Consider the following 8,691-nt stretch of genomic DNA (forward strand, 5'->3'; position numbering starts at 1 on the left):
CCTGAGTGGGCCAGGCCCCAAAGGGTCAGCTCTGGCTATTGTCACGTGGGATGTGAGCTCAGGGTTGACACATTTCATTTTGCAAGAGGAGTTGCAAATAATGTCTTTTTAGAAAAAAACTGTATTTTTTAATGATAGTCAGCAACTGATCACCCTCCCCACCAAATGACAGGAGAAAGCTACATAAAACACAGGCAGGCAGTGAGCAGCCTGTTTTACACACTCAAGATAAAAATAAGTGGGCTCATACGGTAGCACAGTACTTGTACAAAGGCGACAGCTGAACTGTTAGCATGCCCGAAGCCTGCCAGGAAAGGGTGGGGCAGGCTCCGGGCGTGAGATCAGCAGAGGAGGTAAGAGCAGGTCAGAGGAGCCGCAGGAAGCCTCACCGCACTTGCCTGGCAGTCCGCAGCGCCAGGACCGCACAGCCCTGTGCAGGTGGGCCCGAGACCTCCCAACAGATTTCCAGACCACAAGGAAAGCCACACCCCCCCCCCCCCCCCCCAGCCTTAGGATCCCATGAGCCTTTTGGCCTCTTCTCTCTGGGCCTGCAGCGTCGCATTTGCATACTTCTGCAGCAGTTTCGCGTTCTTCCTCTGCGCAAGCGCCCCCTGGATCTCCTGCTGTGATGGCGCGGGGACAGGAGCCAGGAGCTTCCCCGGCCTGTTTTCCCCTCCATTCTCCTGGCTGCCTTCTGCATCAGACTCCTCCTTGGTAACAACTCCTTTTGAAAAGTGAAATGTGTCAACCCTGAGCTCACGTCCCATGGGGCAATAGTCAGCCAAGTGCCCCTGGCCTGGCACAGGGCTCTGTGGCCCACTCAGTTACTTCTGTTTTATGACTGGTTGGTTCTGTGCCATAGATGTTGAGCCCTTCTCTCCTCTTCCTCCTCTTGCCAGCCCAGCTTGTTTGCTTTCCAACTTTCCACTAATTCGGCTCTGAGTTTCTTTACATATTCCTGTTCCAAAGGCACGATAACGCCACCTTCTTCATCTAGGTGACCATAGTATTCAAGACCGATTGCCTTCATGAGCTCAGCACATGTTTTTCTTGGAGGAAGGGGAGGTTCTTTTACAAATAACTCCCTAAGACTGGGCAAATTTTTCCCTGCTCCCAAGTACAGGGTCTGGCACAAATAACACCCCCTTTTTTAATTACAAGATCTTTTACAAATAAAATTACAAAATGATAAGCATGTAATTCTGTAACATAACTATCACACTCAAGCACACCCCCATGACATTTCAGATGAAATGTTCAAATTAAAACTTTAAGTTATTGCACCCATGTTATTACCCTATCAACCACACTCATCAGGCCTTACTTCTGCTGGACCCTGATTTGGAAACTCGATTTCCTGGGACTGCCTTTCCTTGGTGATCCTGCATTGTAGTGACAACTTTTACATAATCAGGCCTGGACCTCCCAGTGTCCTTTCTCTATCAATAGTTCGTTCATTTCATCATTCAGGTTGAGAATTCGGAATTGACCTAAGCCAGCCGCATTCTGAATCTGAGCCTTTTATTTATTTTTTATTTTTTTCTCTCCAATGATCTGTCATCTCCACTTCTCAGCTTTGGGCAGCTCCCTACCTTCGGAGTCAAGGAAGGGTTCCCTCACTTTCCCCCCCTCCATTTGAGCTTGGTGAAATTTTGCTAAGGCTGTCAGGGCCTTTTCTGCATCTCCACCTTTCCTTCAAGTGAGGGCTCTGCCCTCGCCATCAGACATTGGCCAGGAAACTTTCTGGCCTCTGAAGATTGTGGGACAAAGGAGATCTGATTGGATCACTGGGAGAAAGTAGGAGGAGCCGTAGAAGGAGTCAGCAGGGAGACACTGGAAAGCAGTCTAGGGTGGGATTGGCTGAGAGGCTGATTGCCAAAGCGGATTACAAGAGGGCTGGCCCTTTCTTTGGCACAAGAGCTTCTCCAGGTCTCGGACTGGCTCACTCTAAGGCTGTTCCTCCAGCCGGGTGGCCAGGTGATCTGGCTGTATTGTGATCGTGCTGCAGCTGCCTCCCTGGGCTCTCCAACCGACCAAAGGTATTTTGCATGGGAAGGAACTCTGGGCACAGCCTGGGGTTGGGCCGGCCTGGCGGACGGTGGCGGGGTTACCCTTTGGGAGTTCTGGAGGGCACAGGCTCTGAGGCAGAAGCCTGCCATTTTCCCGGAACTGTTCAGCTCTTGTGTGTTCCGTTGTTTTCTTTTGTCAACTAAGGCGGAGTTGCTGAACCACCCCGAGGAGACTGAAGGAGGCGGCAAATGGCAGATGGGCTGGGTCCTGAGGAGGCTGGGGGCGACAATTTCGCCCTGGATGAGGGGGAGGAAGAGAGGATCCAGAAGGCGAAAGCGAACAAGAGACGGAAGGGCCGCGGCTTTGGCTCCGAAGACGGGTCCCGAGCACGGCTGCACGAGGACTATGACAGCGTGGAGCAGGATGGAGATGAAGCCGGCCCTCAACACTCTGTGGAAGGCTGGATTCTCTTTGTGACTGGAGTCCACGAGGAAGCCACGGAAGAGGACATCCATGACAAATACGTGGAATACGGGGAAATAAAAACATGCACTTGAATCTGGACAGGCGTACAGGATTCGTGAAGGGGTACGCCCTTCTGGAGTATGAAAGCTACAGGGAGGCCCAGGCTGCGATGAAGGGGCTCAACGGCCAGGATTTGCTGGGGCAGCGCGTCAGCGTGGACTGGTGTTTTGTTCGGGGTCCACCCCAGGGCAAGAGGAGAGGTGGCCGAAGACGCAGCAAGAGTCCATACCGGAGGCGTGCTCACCGGCCCTCTGTCGTCTAGGTGACCTCTCCATAGACTCCATTGGAGCGTGCAGCCTTGGAGAGAGAGGGCTGGGCTGGAACTCACTGTTTATAATTAATGTCCTACCCTATTGATTAGTGTGTTTTTCTGACTTGTGAATAAATGTCTCATTGCTTTCTAAAAAGAAAAATAAGGAGAAATGGGAAAAGCTAGAACTCTTCCTGGTTTTAGAGTTTAGCCTTAATTGATAGGCTTAAGTGATTAAAGCTGTGAATTGATAGGATTTAGGAACTGCAATGGAATAAAGACTTTTTTCCTTTTGAATCAAGATTCTTTTCCTCTTATCACCAAACCTTTGCCTCTAGAATTTTGCTTAGAACATGCGTGTCAAACTCATTTCCACCAGGGTCCACATCAACCTTGAAGTTGCCCTTCACAGGGCCAAAGGTCGATCTTCCTGTCCCTAGTTAAGGAGTAGTTACCACTGGAGAGAGGTAGCAGGGGCTCTGGGAGGAGTTTGCTGAGGAGAGATGCAAAGCAGTCTAGGACAGGATTGGCTGAGAAGCTGCCTCCAGAGCCAATGGAAATGAAAAAAGGGCTGGCTCTGGCTGTTTGGCTCACTCTCAGGCTCTTCTTTCTTAAGGGTGACTGAGTGGGTGATGGTGCTGCAGATGCCTGCACTTCTCAGCGGACAGTATTTTGTATGGGATGAAACTCTGAGCACAGCCTAGGGTCAAGGCTGGCCAGGCACAGGGTGGCTAATCGGGAAAGCTAGCAGAACTCAGGTGCCTTAACTGTAGGCTTAAGTAACTGCTTTTGAATAAAGACTCTTTATTACCCAACCTTTGCCTCTGGAATTTTGCCTTGCGGGTGGTGGTGGGCAGCAGGACCCCAGTTTACTGTTGGATACCAGGCCCAGCTTTAAAACTTCCATCTCAGGCATCCTCAGGTGGTTCATCACAGTGGGAGAGGATTTTATTGTGTTTCAATTCCACTCCTGGTTTCTCACAGAGGGCCTCTAACCGTGGACTCTGGCGGAGAATGGTCCACAAGAAATGGGGTAAGGTTACACTTCGAACCCCCCAGGGTTGCTTCCAAAGCATCCAGAAGCCTGGGCCCCAGTCTAGACGCCCTGAAATCACAGTCCCAGGAATGGATTTGTACCATCTCCTGGAGCACAGGATCAAAGCCAGTCTGAGCTATGATTGTGGAAATATTCCCCCCAAGTTCCTTTACAGCCACCTTTTCAAGGAGTAGCTTGTGAAGAGAAGCCTCCTGAAGGATACCTTGGGTGTGATGTGCAAACTGGGCCTCTGCTCACCTGGTTATTCCTGTAGCATCCGAGTCAAGCCCCACCCCTTTCCTCCCACCGAGGGGCTTGCTACTGGGGCTAGGCAGGCACATTCCCCTCCCTTACTGCGCAGACAGAGAACTGCATCCCATGAGTGGATCGGACAATGCTGAGTCCACAGTACTTTGCAGAAGCTCTCCCACCGAGGCTGAGCTTTTGTTCGGCACGCAGTGTGACTGCCAGAGCTGTGCTCCCTTTGCCTCATGTTTGGGACACTTGTGCCCTAAGGACACATGGCCAGGTTCCCGGTAGGTAAGGAATGTCTCATGTTTGTATACTAACAGAGTCATGCAGAAAGTTTAAAATTGGAAAGCCCTTGTACTTAAATACCTGACCTTTAGTTTATCAATTATTTGCTTATGAAATCAGGGTCTTTCAATTTTGTCTCACACGAGCATATTCCCCTGCCCTAAAGCAATACAAATTAATTTTTTTTTCAAATTAATTTTTTAATTCATAAAATTCCCTCCTTATATTAACTCCCCAGTTTTTCTATCCAAAAGAATTGATATTTTTGGTGTCTTTGCATAATGGTGGTTCTGAACTGGGAGTGATTTTGCTCTGGAGACAGACACACTTGGCAACTGCTGCTGGCAGTAGTGGGTAGGAGTTAGGGATGCTGCTAAACCTTCTACAACGCACGGGCCAGCCCCCCACTCTCATACTTATCCAGGCCCAAATGTCACTGGGGCTGAGACTCCGAAGCCTTGTTTTAGACATCGGCGCACATACACGTGAGCAGACGGCAACTGTTCTGAATTTTGCGCTTTGCATTGAGGACATCTGCGCATTGCTCTGTGGAGGGCACGTACCATAGAGCACACACACAAAACTGGAAACAATCTAAGCCTATTACCTACGTCTTTGCACATTTAGCCAATGAGTTTTCAATTCAACTCATCTGAGCTATTGCCGCTGCGTCTCCCGCACCGAGGACAGAGGACTCTGGGATACCAGGAACGGACTGCCGGCCCAGGTGGACAGAACTGCACCGTGGGGTTGTTTCAATGCCCACACGCGCACTCCTGGGAATCGCGGAGCCACCGGGCCCCTGGAGGACCACCTCTCAGAAAGCCAGACCTGTGCTGAAAGCTCACTGAAGAAGGCTGCTCTCAGGGCCCGAAGCTCCGAAGCCCACATGAGTCATGGCTTTGAAATCCACCTCAGATGCCAGCTGAACACAGAGGCTTTGCATAATCAAGTTGACAGATGAAGCTGGGCCTGCCCTGCTAGGGACAGGCTCATCCATATCCCGGGTTTAAAAGAAATATTGCGTTTTTAAAGAGGAAAGAAACATATTTAAGAGATAAAGGGAGAAAAAAAGAAGAGAGTTTTCTGGTCATTAATTTTAATAAAACGCAAGGGGAAAAAATCACTTTAAAGGCATGGTAAAGCCCTGTAATCTTCAAAGAGATAGAGGAGGCTTGCCTGCCTGGGAACAGAAATTGCACCAGGAGACCGCCGCCTCCAGCCAATTGCAAACAGCCAAGGTGAGGGCTGCAGTTGCTGCGACAACGTGCTAGGCGGGAAACACATTAGGTTCCTGCCCATCCAGGGTCCACTTTTACCCCTCAGGTGCCCCTGAGATCAAGCCACATGCAGGAGAGAGGGTACAGGTTTCCAAACCTGCCCTGCGGCCCATGATGCCCAACACCTACCCCTGTGTTTTGGGGGTCTCAGACTCTTGCTGCCCATCAGAACCCTGCATGTTCTGGGCAGAGTTTAGGTTTAACTCCATCAGATCATTGCCATGCAAGGCTGTGGGTCCAGTGTCGCCAGACATGGGCCACAGGAAGCCTCAGCTCCAGGTGAAGTCCAGTTTTCCTATTTGCACAAGCCAAATGAGGTGCCTACGCCTGAATCGAGCCCTGCAGTAGCTAGTTGGCCAAATGTTGGAAGTCCTGAAAACCTAGGCCATATTAAGGAAAGCGAGGTCAGTTAATGCCAGGCCTTATTTAGCCAATGAACTCCTGGCTTGACTGTGGGATCTGTGGTATCAGAAAGAGGGGGTGGTGGCCGTGGGGGAGGCGATTGGATTAGGGAAGGATTTTGCTGTCCTTGGTATAAGCCCCAGTCGAAAAGTGGTTCCTGCTGAGCAGATTAACTCTTTCCACTTCCTGGGACAACATAAGAAAATTTAAATAGAGTACCAATCTACAAAGAGGCTTTGCAAGCTTCTTAACATTAACAGTAACAAAAACTACCTTCCACTCACCCTCCTCCCCCCACCTGCTCTCTTAAACCTTAGACCACTTGGACAGGACAGTGGGGGTCCTGCCCCAAACGCCTCCTTTCTGCATCCAGCTGCCATTTGCTCTGCCAAGCCGGACTTACTCCTAATACACACATTGCAAACTGCAGGTCATTTATTAGAGGCCTTACAGTTAGTGACTTGAGATGGGCTTTATAAAAAGAGCAAACCAGAGTTCGCTATTTACAGGAAGGGCAGGGGTCGCTTCATGGTACAATAATTTTGTTTCAGCTCCACATGTACACGGGAGGGCATGCTGGGTTGGGGTCAGTGGTGTCCTGGAGCTCACTTCAGCTGACCTGTGAGCCCATTTGGCATGGCTCTTCCCACTTCCACATGCGATGACTTCAAAGGGATGGTTTGAATTGGGTCCTGGTGGGAGTATTTACACCATGGAAATCGGCAGACACACAAATGACAACTTTTCCCCCTGGAGAGCTGGTCGTTGACATATCACAAATGGCATGCTGGTGAATGTTCAAGATGTGGGTCAAACCCTTCTTCAACCCACAGTAAGAAATTTACGTCTTGTAGGTGAGTTTCCCAGGGTTTGCATGCAGGTGGGTTGACTAGGGAGGGGCCTCAGAAACAGCATCTGTGGGAAATAGGGAAGGAGAATTGGGTTCCCAAGAAAAATCAAATTGTGATGCAGCTGCAGCAGAGGCCTCAGCTGACCCCATGGAGAGCCTCAGGACAACTCTCCAAGGCCACCCCAGCTCCACAGTGAGTGAGGAGAAACAAGCTTCAAAGATTCTTCAAAGACTAAGCATTGAGAATGCATGGTGTTGGGTGAAGTGGTTATCTTCGGCAGAGAGCAGTTCTCAGAGAACACTTGATCTGGGAGTCATTCGCAGTCCAAACTCACAGCATCTGAGGGAATGAAGTTTTGGTCCAGAAGGATCTAGGCGGTACCCCTATGGCATCTACTACTTTCCTCTAGCTAGAGTGTAAAGCAGAGTATAAAGAGTGCGGAAAGCATGCTACCACCACGTGAATGAACCCAAGCTGGCCTGCTAAAGAACAGTCCATGCAACCCGGCTCTCCCAGCTGAGGCCACTCTAGACCAGTTGATTCCCCAATACCTGAGAAAGCCTGAAGCTACCTACCCAACCCCAGCTGGCAGGAGATACATGAATGAGCCAGGCTGAGGCCAGAATACCCACCCAGCTAAGTCCCGGACTCAGCAGCTTATCTTTTTGAGCCATTGAGTTCTAGAGTCATTGTTACACAGCAATGGCTAACTGATACAAGGTCTGAGATTACTTGGGCTGGAACCACATGGAGTAGAAGTGGAAGAGAGGATGTAAGTATCTAGTTGAATCTCTATAGCCTGTATTTGAGGCTTTTTATGAATAGAAGTTGAACAAGAGAGTATCCTACTCTAAGCTGGGTCTTTCTGAAACCAGAGGCTGTTCTAATTAAGATACTTTCAGCCACTAGAAACAAGTCAACCCCAACTCAACTCAGCTAATGATTTAAAGGTGGGGGGGGGTCCTTATTTTAAGGATGCAGATCTAACAAAAGTCTATGTCAATGAAATGGCTAGTCCTGTAAGGAGTCCGAAGACCGTCAGGGACAAAGGCTCCTTCCATGTCCCTGGGCCAGATGGTTTCTCCTACCCTTGAATGTTCTTCCATTGTGTTTATCCTTGAATGAGAGAACAGAAGATGCCAGTCTTTAAATATTTGAATACCTACTGTGTGCAAGGCCAGGGCTGCTTTGGAAGCCATGGCCTATTTCCCTTTATATCAATTTCTTGCCCTTCCCTCTGCTTGGCTCTGCATATAAAGACCACTGCTGATGGCTTCCTAGGCTCCTCGCCAGCTGCCTTTGGTTTGGAGATAGAGAAGGAGAACCAGGCTCTTTCTCCCCTTTCTTCTCTTCTCCCTGTGTTGCTTCATCCTTACTTCCAGGTCCTGTTGCCAGCCCCACCCCTCTTTAGTCACTCATGAACACTGGGAAAATCCAAAGCTTTTCCAGGTGCATCCTGATGGCTCCAACCAAAGCGGGGGGGAAGGCGGGTGGTACCACCCCTCCCTTCTGCTCTCCATCCTCTGCGGCAGTGCCTGCCGGCTGCTGCTAACTTCTGAGCTGTCTCACCTTACTCTGCTGTTTGATCTAGCAGTGCTCTCAGGCCTTTGAAATGGACTTTCTATATTAAATTTCCTTGATTGAATTTTCTGGCATTTTCCTTCTGCCTGAGACCTTACCGATGGAGCCACCATACTGAGCCATACAAATATATGCTGCACAAAGTCAGGGCAACTTTCACATCCCATCTCCTTTGAACCATGTCATACAACAATTCCACACAACCTAACCTTCTAGGTA

General features: G+C 49.7%; 2 pseudogenes; one reads left to right on the forward strand and one right to left on the reverse strand.

Annotated features, from left to right (window-relative positions):
* Window positions 1-509: 509 nt before the first annotated feature.
* On the reverse strand, window positions 510-2,159 carry LOC119057389 (pre-mRNA-splicing factor ISY1 homolog; annotated as a pseudogene).
* Window positions 2,160-2,258: 99 nt separating this feature from the next.
* LOC119057388 (RNA-binding protein 8A-like) lies at window positions 2,259-2,797 on the forward strand (annotated as a pseudogene).
* The last annotated feature ends 5,894 nt before the right edge of the window (window positions 2,798-8,691 follow it).

This window comes from Artibeus jamaicensis, unplaced genomic scaffold, assembly GCF_021234435.1.
Source record: "Artibeus jamaicensis isolate MK-2021 breed Jamaican fruit bat unplaced genomic scaffold, CSHL_Jam_final contig_525, whole genome shotgun sequence".
Taxonomy (NCBI): domain Eukaryota; kingdom Metazoa; phylum Chordata; class Mammalia; order Chiroptera; family Phyllostomidae; genus Artibeus; species Artibeus jamaicensis.